Raw genomic sequence first — 23,782 nt, 5'->3', positions numbered from 1 at the left:
TGTCATGAATAGCAAGGTTGTTGAATAGGGTTTTAATTGTATGCCTGAGGGCCAAGTTTATTTATTTATTTATTTTTGTCATGCATTGAGTAGATAAATATTCCTGGATGCATACAGGGCAAAAATTAGGAAAGGAAAAAAAAAAAAAAGAGTTCTCTCTCTTTTGCAGCCCACAAAAGTAACCTCTGCAAAATGGATTTCAGGAATGCAGCTGAATACTCACATCTTTACGGAATTGCAGGCACAAATCAGCGACTTAGAAACACAGTTACTCAGATGTACGTCTCAAATACATTGTGTGTGTGCAAAAAAAGTGGGTTCAAATTTTCTCAAGGGCAGAGTCCCTTCTGTGGTCTTTGCGCCTGCAGTAAAAATGGGGTTCAAAAATATGGGTGCAAATTTTGTGGGTGCTAATTGTTCTCACAGAAACTGATGCCAGGCCTCAGCCCTTTTAACAATGTACCATAGGAGAGGGTCTAGACTACATCCAAGACAACACACCCACGCAGGGATGTGAGGGGGAGTAATAAAGCCGCTGCACTCCTGCATGAGCTTTATGGACCTTGAGTCTAGCCATTCAGAAGGAGGGCTACTTGTTCACTGGGTAGAGGAGGGCAGAGAATGGCAAAACTTCGGCTCCACCACTGCTACTCCTTTCCCAAGTAGCTGAATCAGGACAGCATGTGTGGGACGGGAACGGGGATAGTAATGTAGTTACTGTTTTACAAGAGCAAAGAAGAGAAAGCATGGGAGGAATTGGGCCTCAGAGGTGTCTTCTGAGTCACCATGTCTTCTTAGGCTACTCCTCCTGGGGTAGCGCAGCTCGTACACCACACATCTTGTTCAAGACTGTGCCTGAAACCACAAAGTAACCTTTATTAATATGGGATCTTCAGGCTTGACCCTGTGAAGTATGTGAGTAACTTTACTTAGATGAGTAGTCTCATCGCTGTCACTTGGATTATTTATGTGCATGAAATTACTCACATGTTGTTTATAGTGTTGTAGCTGGGTTGGTCCCAGGATATGAGACACACTAGGAGGGTGAGCCAATATATTTTATTAAGCCAACTTCTGTTGGTAGAAAAAAAAACTTTCCCAGACCTGAAGAAGATCTCTGTGGAAGTTTGTCTCTCTCTCTCTCTCTCACCAACAAAAGATGCTTCATTAAAAAAAATATATATTACCGCCTGCCCACCTTGTCTTACTCACATGTGAGTGTTTGCAGGGACTGGGCTCTTGAAATGGTCTATAATTGATGATGTATTTATTTATTCATTGCTTTCTATTTACATGTAAAGTTTAAAAACGGTTTTTAATGGGCTGATTGAGGATTTGTATTGCAAAGACCAACACCACCCCCTTTCCAGGTTTCTATTACTCTATAAGATGGTTCACATTATTATAAAAATTGGATTTCCATATTTTAAGGAATTATAGGATCATTTTGTAAATTGGATTAGAATGAAGTGGCTTAACATTCTTTAGTAGTTTTACACAATAAAGACATCATTGTAGGAATCTATGGGTCAATTGAATGTTTACATTGAACTTCTCTGACCACCCAGAAAGGACATTGAACAAAGTGTTAAGCAGTAGCTTGTACATATAGAATTATGGTCTTTTTTCAATTGCTTCAATGAGATGTAACAATATATTACCTGAGTTACAAAACTGTGACCTGTATAATTGTAACACTGCAGCCCTCACCATAAAAATATAAAACTTCAGTGAACATTGCTTATGTGTACACTGTATAGTCTTATTCTCAACTTCAGTAAGGGCCCCCGGTCCCATCCCTACAATATTACTCAGTGTATTTAGCCAACAGTTATCTGGAAGCCTTGGGCTGAGCTAATCTGCTGAGCTGACTCATTTAACTGTAAAATGAGTTTGAAGATCAATGCATGATAAGCTCCATATACAAGAATCTTTTCTACCAAGGCACAAATACAGAGCAATAAAACTAATTAACATGACCAAAAATAATATGCAGATGTTACATCTGCAGTTTCAACTGCATTGTAGCTAAATTAGCAGAACACAGATTTATGAGTGTTTAAACTCTGAGATTTAGCAGGATATCCCTTTACACAACTACTCTGATAATTATTTATAAAAGTTTAACTAGCAAATAAGCAAAAGATGATTCCCAACTGTTTTACCATTGAAAACTGTATGACTCTTGCTGGCTGGCACCAAACTCCCGCCCGTCTCCCCCCCTCCGTCCCTCCCCGTCCCCCCCAAAAACCAAAAACAAACATATTTGAAGATTCAGGATTGAAAGGAAATCTTTTTGCCCTTTTACATTAGTAAAAGATGGGTTCTAGAACCCTTTAAAAACTTTTTCAAGACTAAGTGTTAGTCAAGCCAATTTGTGAATTCAGTGAAAAGCTGTAAGCCCATGTCTGTCTGTTTTCTCTTATGCTATCCACTTTGAGTTTTATGTGCCCACCTTGTTAACATCAACTAATGCTGACTAAACTAAAGCTAGCTAAACTTTAATATGATCTTTGTTTAGCCCTTTGTATGCAAACACTTACATGCTAAACACTTTTAAAGGTCTTTAGTTTTGCTCAGTAAATATTTGACTATTAAGATGAAAGATACAATCATACCCATGTTTTAATTACCTTTCTTTTAAAAATTTGCCTTTATCTTTTACTTATCTCTTTCTATTGTTTGAGGTGTCAGAAAATGAGATGTTGTTCGAACAGGTGGAGTTTGACCTTTAACTCTGCAACTCTTAATTACCAATCAATTCAAATGAAATTAACGGGAAACCTGAGAGACATAGCTATGTTTTTAAGGAAATGCACTGTCCTTGTGTACCTTGTCAGAACACAAATTGGTAAGTACATGATTTTTCTGTATGATTATGTCTTATTTCCAGGGAAATGGTATGTAAAACATGATAAGACTGATAAGAACCTGCATAGGAATCCAGGAACCCCATCCTACAACATGCTGATCACCTTTAACTCCCACAGGAGTTTATGGGTTTTGAGAGTATTAAACTCCTCGCAGAGATACTTAGCACTCGGAAAGAATGTGTTTAGGTTCCCTGTTCCTGGTACAGCATGAGCGGCAAACATCAAAAAAGTTAGTCCAGATAAGAATCCCAAGTTCAAATGCTTATCTAAATCTTAGCCAAATTAATTGAGTTTGCACCACTGGGAATCTATTCTGCAGTAGTGGCTCAGGTCCAAGACCCACCAAACTCCACGGGAATTTTATCTTAGTCCAGTGGTCACCAAACTTTTCCTCTCGCACTCCCCCGCCCCCGGGCTGGGAATGGAGTTGCTGCCAGGCTGCAGCTGAGAGCAGGGCCTGGCAGCCATGGAGTCTGGGCCACAACTGGGGACAGGACCTGGGGGCAGAGCGGATCTGGGTGTAGCTCCCTCCCCACCCCCTTGAGTTTACCCAAAATGGCTGCTGAGCACCAGTATTTTTGTACAAGAGGGGCTGGCCAAAGATCCCACCTTCCCCACTAATCCAATTATGGATCACAGGTCTCAATCTAGAATAGAGACCCATTGTGCTGGGTGCCAGAAATGCTCACATGTTGGGGAAAACTTCTGAAAAATACATCCTCACTTGCAATATCTCTTTGTGCACTGGCTGCCATGCACAACCACCGTCTATTAGTTATTCAAACTACTTCTACCTGACAGCAATTTAGACAATAGAAATAGTTCCTTTCCTAAACAATAAGAGAATCAAGCTCCACAGCCAAAAGTAATGGCAGAAAGCACTCTCATATAGTCAACAAGAAATCTGAAGAGAGGGCAGGGAATGTTCCTTCAGCATTCAGAGAAACAGAGAAAACGTCAAGAATGGCAGATGACATTGCAGAAATTAAATAATCTATTCAGTTTGAATGAAAAATAAATAGGAGACCAAAGTGCCGGAGGACAACTGAAGATAAACCATATCCTTCAACTCCAATATCAGTACTTGAAAAAATCAAATAATTTCTCTGCAGGACAAAATGTTGGATCTTGAAATCACAGGTAGAAATAACCTAAGGCTCTTAGGTTTTCTTGAGAACATGAAACATTTCTGTAAAATACTGTGATTGCTAATCTTAATTTACCTTAAGGTTTCCGTTTCAGCAACAGGCACAAAGAATGCAAACTGGCGAGAGCTGAAACTCTGGAGCATCCAGTTCCTTAAAAAAATAAAAAATGTTGTTTATATGTTTCAAGGCAACTGATCTGAATAACTGGATACGTTCACTCTTCATCCCCTACTCCTAAGCATCAACCAGTACGGATACTCCAGAACTGTAAGGATACATGGGGAGATTTTCAAAGCTACTAATGGCAATTAGGTACCTAATTTCCACTTACTTTCAATAGAAGTTAGGATCCTCACTGCTATTAGTGCCTTTGAAAATCTCATTCACATTTAATGAGAAAAAATAGGTTAAAAACGGGAAGCAAGAAAAGATAAAAATATTCAATGAACTATCCCTCCCTCCCCCCATGTCTTTTCAAAAAATGGTGAGTTTTGTGTTTTTGAAAGGTGCTGGATTGACAGCCCGGGAAAAAGGAGTCCTCTGTCTAAGCACAAAAAGGTACGGTATGGGCTAGATGCTATCCCGAACAGCTCTGGTAAGCTACATCAACCTTGACCTGTATGGGCCATATCAGTCTCCAAGCCTTCAGTCCTTGGCTTCTCTGCTTATTAAGCCCACAAGGTTGCCTAGTAGTGCCAACTGTGGTGGCAATTTCTCTGATTTCTTATATGCACCCACTTAAGTATTCCCCAGAGATTTTTAATGTTAGATTTCAACTCTTCTGTGAAATGTATACTGACTATCACACTGGCTAGTTATGTTAACAAAGTATTTGATCTTCGGCTAGATGGGTTAAGGATCACAAGAACTGCAAAACCCATCATAAAAAATGCTAGATTATTTTTCTGAAAATAATATTTCTATTATGGTGACCTCAAGAATTATGCTGGCAAATTAGGTAAATGAACACACTCATCAATTCTATGCAAGCAAATGTGGGGTTTTACATGGGCAAGCAGATTAATTTTGTAAGTGTATTAATAGAGGCCCTTTCAAAATTTACTCCAGAGAGACTAAACTACTGAATAGGGAGAGCTCATTCTGTACATTCTATTATCCCACTGCACAAAATATATCCATATAGCGGTCAATGCCACCCGTTTATCTGATTGTGCTCATATTAGTTTAGAGCTAACAGACATATATAGAGGCACCTTTAGATGACACATGCATGCACCTCTCCAATGGGAGATTTTTTTCACTCTAAGAAATAAAAATATTCTCTGGCCTTGGTGAACCATGAATCCAAAACTATTTCATGTGTAGGCTCATACAAAAGATTGTAGTAGAATAAAATTAAGCTTTACTTCTATGAATCAGCATTGCTCCCCTGATTTTAACAGAGTTAGGCCAATTTAAACTAGCTGAGGATCTGGCCCACCGTGTGGAAATATGTATATTTGGTTTGCTGCATTACCCAATTAAGTAGCTACTATGCCACTGGTCTAAGAAACTTTATCAGTAGAAGTCATTACATGAACGTTTCCTTTCCTGTCTAAATATGTTTAATTGCACTTTGGGTTTGCCTGACGTGATAACATGGTATCAAGGATGTAGGATGGCAGATCATTTCTCTGTTTGTTGAGTTTTATTGAAACGGCACAGAATGACGACAAATGGATATTACATGAAGTTTTACATCAACTCGGCATATAAAAGCTAAAAAGAAAAAAATGCCATCTCAGAACTGGTTTCCTTTACAGCAGCACTGATAACAAATTTTTAACATAGCAGCATACAAGCAAAATCAAATTTTAACAGAGACGCCTGGATTTTTCCGATTCAGATGTCAGCACCCTTGCTTCTTTTTTTTAAATGGCAAGTTAAACATTTGCATTTTCTCTTTTAGAGAACACTCAGATGCCTTGTTTGGCTGGTTTGAAAGAGAACATTGTTTCAAGCAGTGCCAAGCCCTGACCTGACTCAGGCAGTGACCTGACATAAATAAATGAGTAGCAACTAGCAATAGTGCAACAAACACCTATAAAAGGGGAGAAAAAAGGCCTTCATGGACATGAGCGAACTGTTGTGTGCAACTTTCTAAACCCTAATCAAGGGAAGCATTTGGTGTGTTGTTTCTGAGAAATCAATGCTAAAAAAGTCTTGGTTACAGATCACACTTTTTATTGAGGCCATATTGTCTCAAAGGCACTACCACCACTGGGAAAACAAACTAGTCTTCCTTGCCTTAATTATAAGGATATCTTTCTAGAAGCGGGAAACTGGTCACCCCATCTTTAAGAGTTTAAAAGCAAGAGGAACACCCACCGATACACCCTTTAATGCTATCCTGTAGTGACATGTGGAAAAGAAAAATTGAATATGCCTTTAAACTGATTTTAATCTAATCCAGAGCCACAAACACTATTATGCACCCGTCATAATTGTATAGTTTTATTGCACAGTGTCACTTTAGGGCAGCTTTGGGTGCCTTGACTGTGTGGTTTCCAGACATTAACTTGTTTGGATTTCTTTTAACACTGAATTTCCTGGGATTGTACATCCTACATAAATTTATCATTCTAGACATGGCAAAATAACTGAAAGTGTTAGTCCCAGATCAAGAAAAACAGATCTAAACATGGCTTTTTTAAAACTGTGTTTTTGAGATAACTTTAATAAGTTTTAAAGGGACTGCAAATATCTCACATCCTAAAATGCACTACACATATATAAATTTGCTATACATTTTTAATGCAGTATAACAAATACGTCTAAAGATCTATAGCTAAATGGCTAGGTATATTAACAAGTGATAACCAAGCCAGCTTTCTATTAAAAATTGATTAGCTGTACTATAGGAACACCTAATGGTCCAAAGTGTTGGATACTGTATAGATACATAATGAAAGACAGTCCCTGACTGAGGTGCTTACCACCTAGTTATATTTACTAGCCTCCAGTCCTCCTATTGCCCTAAGGGCACAATTTATTATCCAAACACAAAAACTCAAGAAGTAATTCAAAATAAAGCTATTCCCCTGACCAAAGCAGGCTGCAGTCCCCAGAAGCATTTTTGTCCCTTGACTGATGTTCCTTCCGTTAGCCTCCTGCCGAGTCATGTGACAGGCAGATAGCCTGTACCCCTTTTCTGTCTCTTTCACCCTGTCACATAGGGAAAGAGGTTTCCAAAGATAAATTGAGTAAGGATATTCAAAAACATCCCCTCCGTGGATATTCACAACTTTAACTGTTCCACTCAGCACTGGTGAGGCCTCAGCTGGAGTGCCATGTCCTGGTTTGGGAATCACACTTTAAAAAAGATGTGGACAAATTGGAGAGGGTCCAGAGGAGAGCAAGAAAAATAATAAGAGGTTTAGAAAACCTGACCTGTGAGGAAAGTTTGAAAGAATTGGTCGTGTTAGGTCCTGAGAAGGCTGAGGGGCACACGATAACAGACTTCAAATAGGTATAAAGTTTATTATAGGGAGGACAGTGATGAATTGTTCTTTATGTCCACCAAGGATAGGACAAGGGAGATTTAGGTTAGATATAAGGGAAAACTTTCTAACTAGATGGGTAGTTCAGCACTGGAACAGGTTATCTATGGAGGGTGTGGAATCACTGGAGATTTTTAAGAACAGGTTCAGGCAAACGCCTGTCAGGGATGGTCTACCTGCCTCAGCATTGGGGGGGCGGGGGGGACGGACGGACGGACAACGACGACTAAATGACCTAGTCCCTTCCAACCGTACATTTTTCTGATTCTAATGAATGTTTGTGTTTCAGGACAAGTTGCCATCTGAGATTTGTTACTAACAGACAAAGAATATCTTCTGTACAAAAACTTACAGAAGCTCACACCTCTTAGTATGTATTAGTGATCATAAGAGAACTGCTGTATTATACTATGACTGTGGGGTGTAGTTTTCAAAAACACTCATCTGCTGGCATAAATAGGAGTTTTAACAATGATGTCAGTGGAAGCAGTTAGGCCAATGTGGAGCACTTTTGAAAATCCCACCCTGACTTTATAAATAACATTTGACATTACTATTGTTATTGTGTAATGATTTTTTTTTCCAAATACAATCATATGGACATCTTTTGTCAAGCCTTTGGTTTAAGAAAAATACTCAGGGTGCCATTAATCGGATTATAGGCAATGACAAATATTATTATTAATTTGATTTCATAAAAACGATTAATCATTTGACTTAGGAAGGCTGTTGTCTTAGCAAACATCCTAACTATAATAAAAATATTATGATATAATACAAAGGATGACCTGTTGTTCACTGAAATGAAACCAACAAAAGTACAAATTGGTAGAACAGAAGAGTATCTGGTCAACAATCCTCAGTGCTGACAGACTGAGCAAATGCTGCTCTATATCCCTACCAATGAGCAGCTAGAAGGGAGAGCTTTCTCCAACAGCTGTTTATATTTCATCACTGAATTGGCTATTTGGCAGTGACAAAAGATCACTTAGGCCCTCGTCTTGCAATCAGATCTGCATAGATGGATCACTCTTTCCATGTGGAGCCCCACAGAAGTCCACTCATGCAGATCTGATTTAAGGATCAGGCATATAGGCAGCACATTTGCTTCACATTTCTAGTTTTCAACAAACCTCACTGCAAACTTTTGGTGAAATCCTGGCTCCAGAGAAATCAACAGCAAAACTCCTATTAACTTCACTGGGGCCAGAGTTTCACCCCTTAATGCCAAAATGTATGTTTTATAATCAAGGAAAACTAAATGGGAGTTTTGTTCAATGAAAGAGGTCCAGTCAACCTGAATTTATTGAAACTGAGTAAAGTAAAAGCATTGCAATTTTTATAATAAAATGACTTTTAGACTTCTGGTAGTTGGTTGTCAGTGCCTGTTCAGCAATCAATAAGTGGATTATAGAGGGGAAGCAGTGAAACTGACTTTACATAAAGAGCTTTCAAATGAACAAGTAAACATACTGAAAAATAGAGAACTATTTTTAATTACAATTTTGATTAATTTAATTTGATTAAAATTTGATTTGATTGATTAATTTTAATTACAATTTAATGTAATTTTGGTGTTACATGCAACTACTGAAGGTACAAAAACATCAGGTAGAAATGTGATTTTTACTTTGACAGTATCCTTTTAAGACCTGTAAAATATGTCCCCTTGTGGCTGCAGGAACCATTTGGCATCTCAAACTGGTCTGAACTCACCCTGCATGTCACATCAATATGGACCTCCTTCTGAGCTCAGTTTAGGCAACCCCTTTAATATACCCATTTGACCATCTATATTCATTCTAATCTCACAAAATCCCACTTGGCAAACAGCAGCAACAGAGAGAATGTAAACCTCCCACAATCAGGGAGGACTTTACTTACTGGTTAATCTTCAACCTGTATAAACAAACACAGCTTGATCTCTGACCAGTGTGGAGAATTGGAAGTTTCATGGCATTATTTAACCAACTATGTTTGCTTTAAAGAATTACCTCATTCCATTCCCTCTTCTGTTCACCCCCATTTGCTACAACTTCTCCTCACCATAGTCTGCATGATCTTTTTCACTACTCTAAATGTACCTTTGATCAATTCCACCAAAGGGTGGTATTCAAATTTACCTGACATGCGGATCTGAGTCTTGGTCCTACAATACATTGCTCATGGTGCTTTGATTTAAATACATGACCCTGCAGGCACAGTAGTGAGCCTGTGCATTATGCACTGACGGATCATGGCTTTGGTCATTTCCACAGCTTTGTCTCTATGTCAGCAATTATTATTTGTATTGCAACAGCACTTAGAGTTTCCAGTCAAGAGCACATCAGCAACTACAAAACTATTTAAAATCATATATACATTTATATCTTTTTGCAATGAAATGATCAGAGATCAAATAAAGTTGAGTCCGTCTTCGCTTCCCTTCCCTTCCCCTCCCTCCTCCAAATCTCAGACAAACTATTTAGTTCATCTCAAATGCACTTATGTGCTACAATGAAATGTGGTTTTAAATATGAAAAGTTACATCAAAAGCACATGACTAACTACTGGACAGGAAAAAGCTATTTGGCCCTAAAAGCCTGTCTCCTCTAAGTTTGCCTCAATCCCTCTCCCAGTTTTGCAATTCTTTTGCCTTAATTCCTGTCTCCCAAAACAACAAATGCCTAGCAGCCCTTCAGCCAGTACTATTGACACTGATCGCTTTACTTAGCAATTTATTCTATGATGTGTACTAGCTGCGATAAAATATTTCTGTTGAAACTTACTGTTTACCCCAATGTTGAATTTTTGCTCATTTTATTCCTGCTTTCAACCTTTCACTTTTCATTGCATTTGGTCAACTTCCTTCGTAATTCTGAATGGTACATATGTTTGAAATGAGAAATCAACAATTGTCACCCTGTGCTGCATTTTTCAAGGTCAATGCTATCCTACATATGGAAATATGATTAAACATAAGCACAGTATTCTAGATGAGCTCTAACTAGAATGTGCTGTGTACACAAATATTTTATTTGAATTGCATTTTGCTACAGCCCAACATTCTGGTTCCCCCCCCCCCCCCTTTTTTTTAAACCGATACATTGGGCAGATGGTGTCAAGGATTCTTCTGCAACCATAACTCTTTTTCTGGTCAGTACACTTCATGACTGCCCCCATTTAACACATAGTATCTATTCTAGTTGCTTATATTAGATTTTCCATTTTCTTTTCTATTTTCACCCAAACTATTTGCATATCTATCATATATTATGAACAATAGAGGCTGTGGAACTAAATCCAAAGGTATCTGACCAATTAACTCTCTTTTTTGGAGAGGCTACCATTTATATTTATAGTTTTTAATTTCCTAGTTTTGTGGTAGCTTTTTAACTAGAAGTATATTATACTTTTCCATATCATTCAAGACTTAACTTGTTACTTTGTACCTTCAATGCTGGATGCTGTCAATGCTTTGGAAATCAAAGCATCCAATCCTCCAGGCATTGGTATCCTTGAAAAGTTTCTACTTCTTCTACTAGCTATTTTTATTCAAATTATTTCAAAGTAATCCATCAAAAAGTGAATCAACTGTGCTCCCTGATGATGTAAAATGTTTTTACAACTGGTGATAAGCTAAGTCTATAACTGGTCTAATATTGTAGCCACTTGCTGCAAATTTTCCTTAATACTGTTTTGATTTTTCCCCACTCTGCAGGCCTTGGAAAACTAGACTGGAACCAGAGATGTTAAAAATAAGAGATGGGACAACATAAAACCATAGATCCTAACACACCCCAAAAAATGGTTTGGGATCCAAATCCAGATCTGAACTTTGTGACTTGGGTCCATGCTATGTCTATTTAAAATATGAACCTCGTGTGTATTTCAGACTCCCTTTGTTAAAATACTGGGTGAAATCTTGCGCTCCTTTACTTAGGCAAAACCCCACTTTTGACTTCATTGGGAGTTCAGTATAATTAATAAAACAGAGCATCAGACCCCAAGTTTGTGAGCAATCAATTCTAGAAGTTCTCCAGCCCCATTTACAATACTTCTCTTATTGCAGTGAATTAGGGAAAGAATTAGCTTTTCCTAATTTTCGCTATTTAGTGTCCTCCTTCTGCAAGCTGCTGCCAGCAGCAAAAAGGGTCAGGTCCAGTTACCTTAGAGTTCCTTCTGAAAACTTAACAAACAACTCCAGCTCAAGCCAAGAAGCCTGGAAAAAACTAACTACCCTCCTGGGCACCTTTGATAGGCAGTACTTTCCCCATATAAGCCAGGAGTCAATGTCACAAACCAAAGCAAACTCTTTTGGGAACAGAATAAACTTGGGAAAGCCAGTAATAATCAATCAACAATATCTGTTTATATCTATTAAGTAAGACTCCCACCCCACCAATGTGTCTTGGCCATAGCCTGGAACTCAGGTGGTGTGTCCCTGTAATAACCACTTCCCTCCTTTGCTACACCCTTACTCACTGTTTGTTGTTCACGGTTTCCAGAGATCAAGTTAAGGAAGATCAACCAACAGACTCTCAGGGAAGTTCTGCTCCAGAGACTCTTCTACCTATCTCAGTAGTAGAGATTATAGCTTTTACTATCTACTGGGTAGGAAACCCTCACCAGAATTCTATACCATCTGCCAGCTTTGTACTGCTTTTTGCAAAATCTTCAGAGAACATCAGTAGCATATAGGACCCAACATATAGTCTTTACTCCCAGTCATGTACTCTTCCTACCTTTACACTCCCCCCACTACACACACAGCTTTAACCGGGCTTTGCTACCCAACCACACCAGGGTTAGGGTGACCCCTCATTCCAAACACATTTCTATGCAGTTCTTTCTTGCCTTTCGTTACTTGAGAAGGATAATAATATTGTATTATTCCCAAACTTAAAACTTAACTAAATTTTGACCAAAATGCCCTAAACATTCACATAACAGAAATGCAAATCAGGCCTGGCCCATTTGGTAATTTCCCCTTGCTCACCAACTGTCAGGGTTCCCTCCCCACTCTGAACTCTAGGGTACAGATGTGGGAACCCGCATGAAAGACCCCCTATGCTTATTTCTACCAGCTTAGGTTAAAAACTTCCCCAAGGCACAAATCCTTCCTTGTCCTTGGATGAGTACTGCTGCCACCACCAAGTGGGTTAGACAAAGATTCAAGAAAAGGACCACTTAGAGTTCCTGTTTCCCCAAAATATTCCCCAAGCCCCTTCATCCCCTTTCCTGGGAAGGCTTGAGAATAATCTACCAACCAGATAAGTAAACAAGGTGAGCACAGACCAGACACTAAAAACCAATCAGATTCTTAAAAAACAGAACTTTATTAGAAAAAAAAACAAGTAAAAGAAGCACGTCTGTAAAATCAGGATGGGAGGTAATTTTACAGGGTAATAAGACTTAAAACACAGAGGATTCCTCCCTAGGCAAAACTTCAAAGTTACAAAAAACAGGGATAAACCTCCCTCTTAGCACAGAGAAAATTCACAAGCTAAAATAAAAGATAATCTAATGCATTCCTTGCTATTACTTACTATTTCGGTAATATTATATGTATCATTTCCATAGGAGCTGGATTATTTGCTTGGTCTCTCTCTTTGTCTCGGAGAGAACACACACAGAGCACAAAAACAAAGCCTTCCCCTCCCCCCCAGATTTGAAAGTATCTTCTTTCCTCATTGGTCCCTCTGGTCAGGTGCCAACTAGGTTAATTGAACTGATTAACCCCTTACAGGTAAGGGGATTCTGTACCTCTGGTCAAGAGGGATTTTATATTACTGCATACATAAAGGTTGTTACCTTTCCCTTTATATTTATGGCACCAACCGATGTTGGAATTCTCAAGCAGGTCTGGGCTAAAGCTGAGTGTATTTTTTGGCAAAAATAGTTCATGCACCAAAAATATTCACTTTTGGTCAATCCAAAACATTTTGCAAAATGTTCTGAATAGTCTCTGCCACAAAGTTTTTTGGGCGGACTGGGGCACCACTGTCAGAACAGCTGTAGGAGGAAGAGGAGCAGCTACCCTCTGGATGACTTTCAGATCCTTGGTTATGGTACTTTTCTGGCAGGTGGGAGACCTGTGTTCTAGTTTCCCTTCTGCTTCATGTCTCTCACATTCCAGGACAGTACCCTGGATAGTTGGCGAGAGGATGTTCTGGTGTAACTGTCTCTCCTTTTGAAACTATTCCACTTTGTATAAGTAATTAAATAGGCAAAGGAGCAGGGGCTTGGACTTGAACTTGGGTCTTCTACAGCCTCACAGCCTTCAGATCTCTTGGGTGAATACCATCTGGTCCTGGTGACTTATCACTTTTTGGTTTATCAATTTGTTCCATTTGTTTATCAATTTGCTAAGGACACATTCTTCTTCTTGGAATCTCACATTGACTAGCTTAGGTGGCGAGCCATCTATTATGCTGAATTGCTTTTGTGAATCCCATTTTAAGGCACCTATCTCCTTCCATTTATTGTACAGAAAGCCTGTGCACCTAACTCAGGCTTTGTGAATCCCAGTGATTTTCTAGGTGGCTAAAAGATAAGCATTGCAGTGCTGAGTGTTGCAATGCCTAAGTCCCTTTAATCTTATTATTATTATTCTCTTTGGCTACCATTCCACAGTCTAATAGATCTCAAGGTCAGGACATTTTCCCTGTCTTAATTTGACACCACTAACATTTAGCAATATCCTCTTACCTACCTCACAGAGGTGTCATGAATATAAGTGGTTAAATAGTTAAAGTTTGTACATTGCTTTCTACACAGAAAGGACTAAATGGAGGCATGCAAGACAGTCATTACAAAAGGTAAAGCTATTCAAAATTCAGAGGTGAGTTTTTGTTTTGTTTTGCTTTTACAAATTCAGCAGGTTCTCTTGTTGCAGAATTTTTTGCTAAATTGTGTGATTTCTTTTCAGGGAAGAATGAGTCCCAAATGGGCCATTTCTTAATGCAAAATTAAGCAAAAGTTGTCCACTCAAGATGGATTTTACAATACAGACATACAAAAATTCAAAGTTCTTGCATGTGAAAATACTCACTTCAGTGAAATTGCCAATTAAGTAACACACTGAGGAGTGCAAAATTTCATAGCCTACATTTTCAAAAGCTTGGCTGTCTCAAGCTCTTGGTGCCCAGCTTGACACACTGTAAGAGGGTCTGATTTCCAGAAAGTGCAGAGCACTTGTCCTTTGAAAATCAGACAGAAAATCTGCAGTAAAAGACTTAAGGGTGGCAATCCTGCAACAGAAAAGCTTCAAAAACAGACTCCAATGAGAAACTGCTGACCTTGAATTAATATGCAAACTAGATACCATTAACTTGGGTTTGAATAGAGACTGGGAGTGGCTGGGTCATTACACATATTGAATCTATTTCCCCATATTAAGTATCCTCACACCTTCTTCTCAACTGCCTAAATGGGCCATCGTGATTATCACTACAAAAGTTTTTTTCTCCTGCTGATAATAGCTCATCTTAATTAATTAGCCTCTTACAGTTTGTATGGCAACTTCCACCTTCTCTGTATGTATATATATATATATATATATATATATCTCTTCTTAATATATATTCCATTCTATGCATCTGATGAAGTGGGCTGTAGCCCACAAAAACTTATGCTCTAATAAATTTGATAGTCTCTAAGGTGCCACAAGTACTCCTGTTCTTCTTGCAGACTTCTTTAAGGTGTCTCAAACTGGGCAATATAAAATCAATAATCACATTTGAGAATGGTGACCTGTGAACTTTACAGGTGTCTAGTGCTCTGTTTGTGCTACCCCAACTCTCATGATTTTATTGTGTCTCATGATATGTGGTATTTTCCTTAAAGAGGTGGCTCCAGGAATCATGGGATTACATGAGAATCTCAGCTTGCATGATAAAACAAAACAAAAAAAACCCCCTCTTGACGGCAAAGAAAAGTAGTTAGAAAGATTCAAAAACAGGCAAATAAAAAGAACCTACATTTTAGTCAATCTCATGAATTTGAAGCCAATTTCGTGATTCTGGGGGGCCTGACTCCTCATTTTTAAATGGTTGGCATTTGGAGTACTACATGTTATTTTTAATGCTAATTGTCTCTCATTTCTTGCAGCACGTAGATGTCCCTTATCATATAAATATCGCCACAGTCCAATCTTGCTTCACTTGTGAGATCAGAGGATTAATTCTGCAACATTCAGCTGAAATAAATAAGCCATTCATTCAGACTTCTCTGTGACTTGAGGTCCTTTGTTTTTATGGCTGCTACAGCATCATTTCATTTAAGCTTTGTTCCTTACCTTACCTTTCCTGCCACCACAATCAAGGGATCAGTATGGCTCAGTCTGTAGTTGTATACCTTTGGGCCACAGTCATTCTTAGTCATTTTAGTAGGAGACCAGATTTATTCTGAAGCTGTCAAAATATGCTGTAACATGTCACCCCACAGCGGACTATTTTGTTTCACCATGCATGTATAATATCCCTAATGAGAATCAAAAGGAGAAAAGGTTCCATAATATGGACCTGAAACAATATTAACATACAGAAATGCCTATTAAAATGGCTATACACTTGTTATTGTACTCATGCTAGCAATTAATTTTTTCTTGTTATTAACTTAGCTATTTTGCCGTATTTTTAAGTACATAACGTTCTTAGCCTGGCTTTTATACTAATATCCCGGACATTATTTTTTTTCAAAACTAACATTTCTTGTTATTGTTGGAGATCAAAAAAGCATCAGACATCTGCTGAAGTGAATATTTTAATCCTCCTCTTTAAAACCAAAACTAAACTAAAGCAACTTTAATGAGAATGTTCAAGAGAAAAAGTCTTCGTAGTAAAGTAACAAGCTTCAGCACATGTTTCTGGCCAGTACGTTGACCCCTAAACAATAAAGCTTCTAATGGATGAAGTTTATTTCCATTACAGGGGCTTAAATGTTTGTACAGTCCCTAGCACAATGGGGCCCTGATTTCCACTGAGAGTTTTTAGTTGCTATCATAATAGCAGCAGTTAGTGAGCTGCTCTACATGTGACATTTTACACAAAGTATTTAATGCAATCATTTGCATATTTGCAAATAATCTGCATGTGCCCATAAATTTCAGCTTATGGTCAACACGCCCTTCCCCAGACATTGGTAGGGGCACAAGAAGTGGCAGCTGGGAGTGGGTAGCTGGGAGGATGACCAGAGCTGCTGGGTACGTGGGTGAGTGTGGGAAGACATGGGGGTGCTGGGTAGAGGAGTGAGTGTTGAAGAGTGCTAGGGCATCTAGGATAGATTGATGTGAGACTGCAGGTGGGCGTGGGGGGGGGGGTTGGAAGGTGCTCGGGCATTCTGGGGTGCTGCAGTATGTTGGGAGAGAAGCTGGGGGGGGTGGTTTTCTGGGGGGTGAAGATAAAAGAGTCATGTGGGGGCTGGGTGAAGATGTCAGGGGGAAGCTAAAAGCTGGAGGGGCCTGGTGGCATTTGGGAAAGAGGGCTGTCTCTCTTGGGGAAAGCTGGGAGACCGTGAAGCTGGGGGAACCTGAGGCCACAACTGGGCATCTTCTTTCCCCACCTACTGCTGCTGCCTACTCTTCTTCCCAGTTGTTCCTTTTCTGCTAGGATTGAGCGTGAGGAGCCAGAGCGGCCAATGGAGGCTGGCAGAGAAGGGACCATAGCAACGTCTGGTAGCTGACACCAATAATTACTGCAAAAAGAAAAGGAGGACTTGTGGCACCTTAGAGACTAACCAATTTATTTGAGCATAAGCTTTCGTGAGCTACAGTTCACTTCATCGGATGCATCGGATTCATCGGATGTATCTTACGAAAGCTTATGCTCAAATAAATTGGTTAGTCTGTAAGGTGCCACAAGTCCTCCTTTTCTTTTTGCAAATACAGACTAACACGGCTGTTACTCTGAAACCTGTCAATAATTGCTGCAAATTTCTGCAATCCGGCTGGATGCCAGGCTATGGCAATGCATGACAGGGCTGCTTGGTGGGTGACAGCTGGTAGCCCTATAAATGCAGTATTTATACCATCTGCCTGCATGTTGTAATAATCTATATACCCGAAAAAGATACCTAAACTGAAGAATAATTATTGTATGGGATCTAGAAGAGCCTCATTTAGTCAAAGGTGTGAGTCCAACCTAATAATTTTTGGTTGCTTCTTTTTCTGTGGCAGGTCGACTTTAAATCTTTGTTGAAAGAAATAAACAGAAAGATGATTAAAACCACTGAACTTGATTATGCAAGCTTTCATGTCCATAGGAGTTACACCCAGGGAGAATTTGCTGAGTAGGACTTTTTTTTACCATGTAAAATGAGGTGAGGAACACACAGATTAGCAATACTGGGTCAAATCTGCAAGTGATGTATATGAGGGAATGGGGGGAGTAAAGGGGAGGAGTGGTGTGGAAGTTACCTGATAGCAAGTGGAAGTGTGTCTAAGTGACTTTAAGTACATCTAATGGAGTCAAAGGTGGTATAACATACATGTTGAAGGACCTAGAAGAAGGTACAAATGCAAGGGGCAAGTCTTCAACCTTGCCTTCTCTAATATAAATACATGGCAGTGTGTATTGTTGTGTGACTTCACTGTCTCCTTCTTGATGGATTAGCACAGGCAGGCAGAGATCCTGGAGCGAGGACACCGGCAGGAGCTCAGAATGCATTTACGCTACTGGAAGAGTAAAACACTTTTGCTTTTCCTCTAGGCAGAAAGTACACCTCACCTCATCTCAGCTTCCTAAAAAACAAGGTCCTTCTTCTTTTGGCGGGGGGGGAGTCACATCATAGAATCATAGAATCATAGAATATCAGGGTTGGAAGGGACCTCAGGAGGTCATCTAGTCCAACCCCCTGCTCAAAGCAGGACCTTTTAAGGATATCCTTGAGGGGTTGTCTGTGGTAGACATCCACACCCTCAGACCCAGCAGCCCATGAGGTACATCTTCTGCACTGCTCCTCCTTTTGAAAAAGACGTGTCCTCGAGTGCTTCTTGGAATCATTTCAAGTTTTTCCTCACTAAGGGCTCAATCCAAAGTCAATGCAAATCTTTCAGTTTCAATATTACTGAGTCCCTAATGCTAAAATGCTGTGGTTCTTATGCAAAATATTTCAATAGATATTTCCTTAGACACTCGTACAGTAAGAGATATTGTAGGTAACACAGGAGGAATTTAAAGTATTGACTAGATGGGTAGCTGACACAATAGGCTCTGCTGCTGCCTGGCCATTAGAAGCTTGAAAAGCATAGAAGAATTTTAATCCTCCTCTCCAATCTGCAAAGGAGTGTGCTTCACCGATAAGGCCAGAACAATATCTGTTTTTTAAAAAACCAAAAGGAAAGAGGAGAATTTAAGTATTTGTCCAAACTTTTTCTCCAAATATTGCTGAGATAGGACCTAATTTCTTAACGCGCTGAAGTTTGTGAGAATTTTGCTCACAGAAAGGACATAGAATGCTGCCCAAATTGCTCAGATTACTCTGCATCACAGATATACGACCTTATGCCAATACAGACTATGGGCATAATAAATCCAGCAACCTCTAGATTACTGAAGAAGCTCCAACGCAGAATGTTCTGAATACATTTGAACTGGAAGAGAGGAGGTATTTATAATGGTTAGAACAGTCAGAGTTCAGAATAACATTGGCTCGACTACTGACTTGTTCTGTGTCCTTGGCAAACCATTTAAACTTTATGTGGCTGAGTTTCATCACCAGCAAAATGAACATACTAGAGCAAACCTAGTTAACAAGGAGGCTGGAAGGAAAATTTGTAAAGCACTTCTGAGATCGTGAGAGAGACATAATTGTGAGGCAAAGAATTAACAGTGTTCATTACATGTGCAGAGAGAGAGAGAGATCTATGTTTATATTAATACACACAGCATATTGCAGATGTAGATCCTTATGTTCCAAACCACCAAAAGCTCATGTACAACAGGGAATAGATGTACTGAAGAAAGGGAACTGAAAGAAAAACAACATTAAAACTACCTACGTTGCAGCATTTCCTTAAAGCAAGAAATAGCTTTGATACTGTCATCGGTGTACCATTTACAAAAGTGTTTGGTAATTCCAGAGTGGAAATAAAAGAACTGTCCTTTAATAAACTGGCAACTCTGCTAACCATAAAAACAATTACTAAAGGAAAAGGCATTACACTTTAATACCACTTCATCTAGTCAGATCAGTGTCTGTTTGGGTGGGTGGTTCTTCGATTATGTGTTTGCTAAAAAATGTTTTGGAGCAGTTAAGCTAGAGGGATATCATGCATCACATCCTTTAGTCCTCATGGGCTTTTTCCTTTTTAAAAAAACATTCAGTCTGGTCCCTCAGAGTTCAGAAGTGCAGCACCTGCCTCTCTGATAGTTTTCTTTAGCAGACAATCAGATACCTCCATAGGTGGGGGTGGAAGTTACTTTGCCACTGTTCAGTTAGGGCCAGATTCCAATACCCTTACTCACACTGAGTAGTATCTGACACCTCAGATAGTCCCATTGACTTCAGTGGGACTACTTATGGAGTTACTACTCAGAGTGAGTAAAGGGTATCAGAATCTGGCCTTTCGAAGAGGCCTGAGTTGCAACTTGCCAATTTGTATTTGTATTATGAAATCCCCTACCCCAAAGGTTGGTGGTGATCATTCCTAGGGTTTTAATTTGGCTGATGGTAGAAACAGAACATCGGTCATGAAGTTCAGATAGCTGATCCCCCTTTAAAATTTGAGAGTGTTCAGGTATGGGATTTTGGCTTGGGCCTATCTCTGGTTAAATCCTAATTATTTTGCTGCTTACAAACTGGTACATCAGAAGCTGGATAAGGAAAGGGCATAGCTATTTAACGTAGTGGTTGGTTCCAGTCCTCCAACTGACTTCAGAGGTACATGGCATAGATAGAGCATGGTCTTGGATTCCGTTTTGTAGACATTTGCTAATCAAATTAGCATATTAAAATGTTATCTGTAGAACAAAATGCAAGAACTAACAGACACAAACTTAGGACCATTCCCTTCCTGGGCTTTAGTTGTACCCCGAACCAACTCTGGGACCACTGATAAATTGTCAAGTAGCATAAACTGTGAAGCACTTTCTGTCTGCTTCACAGACAAAGAAGAGCTGGAGAAACATTTCCCTTTAACAGGCACACAGCTTGGGATCTCATTTCCCTTGTCCCAGCACACAGGGCTGTTCACAAACAACTGCTTGGAGATTGGGAGATTGAGATAGCTCCCTCCATAGGCAAGTCAATACCCCTAACAGACACAGGCACATTTCCTTTACTGTCACAATTCTCCACACAAGTAACAGGTAAGGTTATCCTTGACTTCTCAAACTGCTGACTAGACAAAGCCATCAGCTCACAAGGCTGCCTAGGCTCATCTAAACTTTCCCTGCCTTCCTTGTCCTCCTTTATCCTTGTCCCAGCACATCGGGCTGGTTACAGACAAATACCAGGAGAGTGGGGCAGCTTCCTTACCAGGTAAACTGCTGTTCTCCACACTACACTGAGCTACTTCCAGCAAATCACAGTCACCTTTTTCAGGTTTACTTTTATAAGCTGCATTAGCCAACAATCCATCACCCATCAAAAATCTACCCTTTCCTTCCTCAGCGAGGGCTTTAACCTGACCATCGACTTTAATCTTCTGAGAAACTTTTTCCTGACCAATGAGTTCTTTCTGTGCTTGATCTAATTCCAGATTCACTTCTGAGACATTAGACAGACATTCATAAACTTCATTCCCAGACAAACAGCTCTTTGCCACCTTTCCCAGGTTAGAGTCACCCTCTCCTGGCCATAGCAAAACTGGTTAAACATAGACAACTGTTCAGAGTAATTCAACATACCAACATTGTTAGAAACTGGACTTTCAAGAGGATACAGTTTCTGCTGTTCTTCCATTGCTTTTTTGACTTGGCGCTTAAGTCTGGCAGTTTCTTATTGCATCTGACGAATCTTCTCCTCAGCAGCCAGCAATTCCATACGTCCCCTATGAGCCCTTTCCTCTCTTTCAGCAGCTTCCTTCTGTCTTTCAGCAGCTTCTTTTTCCAGCTGGGCCAAGGCTTGCTTCTCTCTCATTCAAATTTCTGCCAGTTTTTGATTATGTTCAAACTGCAGGCTCTCTCTCAGGGCTTGCAGTTTCATTGCTTCTGCTGATGCTTTCTGGCTCATGGTCACTGACCTTTAACCTAACAAAACTCTCAATACCAAAATTCCAATTTGGATAGTGTGGGGTTCTGATCCAAAGTTTAATTGACCTGGTTCTGTGGATCCTGGCACGATTACGCCACTGTAATGATGAGGCCTCTGGCAGGACACTACTGAGCGTATCAATTCAGGACAAATTGCCTGGACTAGGGTAATCACAGCCCAAGGCTGGATGTCCTTTACTATTAAGGTATGCCAAACCAGCCAAACAGAGAGGACTTTGGTTTTACCCCACTGGCTAACCAGAAGTCATACAAGCAATTCCCTCAGATACTCCAGTTCCCTTGTACCACCTCCAGCACCACTCCTTATGGGGATGAATGATTATGAAAACCAATACCCCAGTAAAAGAAAAAGGTTCTCCCAATCCCAAAGGACCAAGCCCCAGACCCAGGTCAATAGACAAGTCAGAGCTTATCCACAAATCACACTGTTTCCAATCCTTTAGAATCTAAAGGTTTATTCATAAAAAGAGCAGACTTATTTAACTCTCTCTCTAAGTGGTCTCAGTGCCACTAGATGGGACAGAACACCACACCCTGGTGCAACAGGAGCAGGTCCTCCCTTCTCTCAGGGAGAGGGACCTTCAGGCAGTTGCTGAGGGAGAGATCCTGCCTTCCCTCAGGGCCTGCAAGGTAGAGGTCCTTCCTCTTTACTGGTCTGCCCACAAGTCCTCATCCAGTCTGTGCACCCCCTGCAGGTGTGATGGAGCTGGGCTGGCTGAGGCCAGAGCATCTCCTTAACCCCTTGTTCCCCAATGTGGGGTTTGTATTCCTCATCACAAGTCCAAACAGAGGGGAAAAAACCTTGAAGATACTGCTTTCTATACTGTTAATGGCTAACAGGCCTAGCAGCCCTGAGGGCGTATTTTTCCAAGGAGAGCTTTTTGTTATCTTGGGTATGCCGATCTAATGCTGCAGATGCATATCTTGGGTAGCGAATTATAATTTCATCCAGCAGTGACAATGTGAATTTTGAATCCTTTTTTATCCTGGCTTCTCTTTAACTCCTTGGAAGGCGACTTTAGATGATGCTTCGTGCAGCAGGCATTCTTTTGCCCTGTGTCATCCGGGCTTTTCTGTTGCTGGATTCGGGAGGAGGGTTGGTGAGAATCCACTCTGCTGCCTGCAGAATGCTGCATTCAAAAGTATGTTACTTTGGGTCCTGATTTCCTTCTGTTCCTGGAAGGTGATGTTTGGAAGTTTTTCATGAAGCATGAAACAAAGTCAGAGTCAGTAATGGTAAATGTCCCCAAAACATGACTTCAGCCTACCCTGCAACAGCCAGATCCAGCCTCTTAATTTTTTTTGTATTGATTTAAAGTAAAATTAGTGTTACTCACACACCTGCATAGGGTGTGCGTGTGTGAATCCTCCAAGGGCAGAAGTGACATGGAGTGTACATGAGAATTTATGAGTGATACTGAAGCATTCCACAATGTTGGAAATCATGGTCTTGTGGACAGACAGAAAGCAAACTGTGGGATTCTTTCTCACTCCCCCCATGGCAGTACAATGAACATACCTTCTGTTTCATTCCATTGGAAGACACTTACACACCTGCTGGGTCAAGCCTGCTGCCTGGGACTGCGGGTGCTACAAGTGGCCAGCAATGGGCCAGAAGGAGGAGGATCATGCAGGAGCTTTTGGAGATAGGGGCAAGGGGAACACCTTCCTTTCCAAAGAGCCAAGGAGGAGAGGGACATGGTCCATGAGGAGAGACTGCTCCAATGGTTCCTGGAGGAAGAGAGGAAGAGCAGGGAGCAGGACCGATTGCTCAGGGAGGGAATGCTGGATATGGGGGCCAGCAGGGTGGTTCATCCAGCTCATGTCACAGGGCCAGCACCAGTGCATGTGCCAGCTGCAGTGTCTGCAGGTGCACAGGTACATGTAACCGTGACAGTGGAATGGTGTTCCCGGTCCTGGTTCACAATGGTTGGAGGAAGGAGTTTGTGGCAGGGCCAGTGAGCAAAATTACAGATGGGGTTTCTGTTCCCAACTATTGACAGCTGTGTGTCTCAGAGAAAGATCTTCTAACCCCTCTCTCCAAGAGACGTACCCTTGTCTCCAAA

At 40.4% G+C, this 23,782-nt stretch overlaps 2 long non-coding RNA genes across 2 annotated transcripts in view; both read right to left on the bottom strand.

The window, feature by feature from the left end:
- LOC122465205 overlaps positions 1-23,782 on the bottom strand; it is a 320,257-nt gene that overhangs the window by 5,159 nt on the left and 291,316 nt on the right. The gene's annotated exons all lie outside the window — the stretch shown is intronic.
- LOC122465206 lies at positions 3,317-22,028 on the bottom strand. Its single transcript, XR_006289874.1, has 3 exons — positions 21,871-22,028; positions 21,031-21,036; positions 3,317-3,330 (listed from the first exon to the last, which is right to left on the bottom strand). It is a non-coding gene; the product is annotated as an uncharacterized LOC122465206 (long non-coding RNA).

Source organism: Chelonia mydas, chromosome 3 (genome assembly GCF_015237465.2).
Source record: "Chelonia mydas isolate rCheMyd1 chromosome 3, rCheMyd1.pri.v2, whole genome shotgun sequence".
Lineage (NCBI taxonomy): Eukaryota > Metazoa > Chordata > Testudines > Cheloniidae > Chelonia > Chelonia mydas.
The sequence above is the reverse complement of the archived record's forward strand: the minus strand, read 5'-3'. Positions and strand labels throughout refer to the sequence as shown.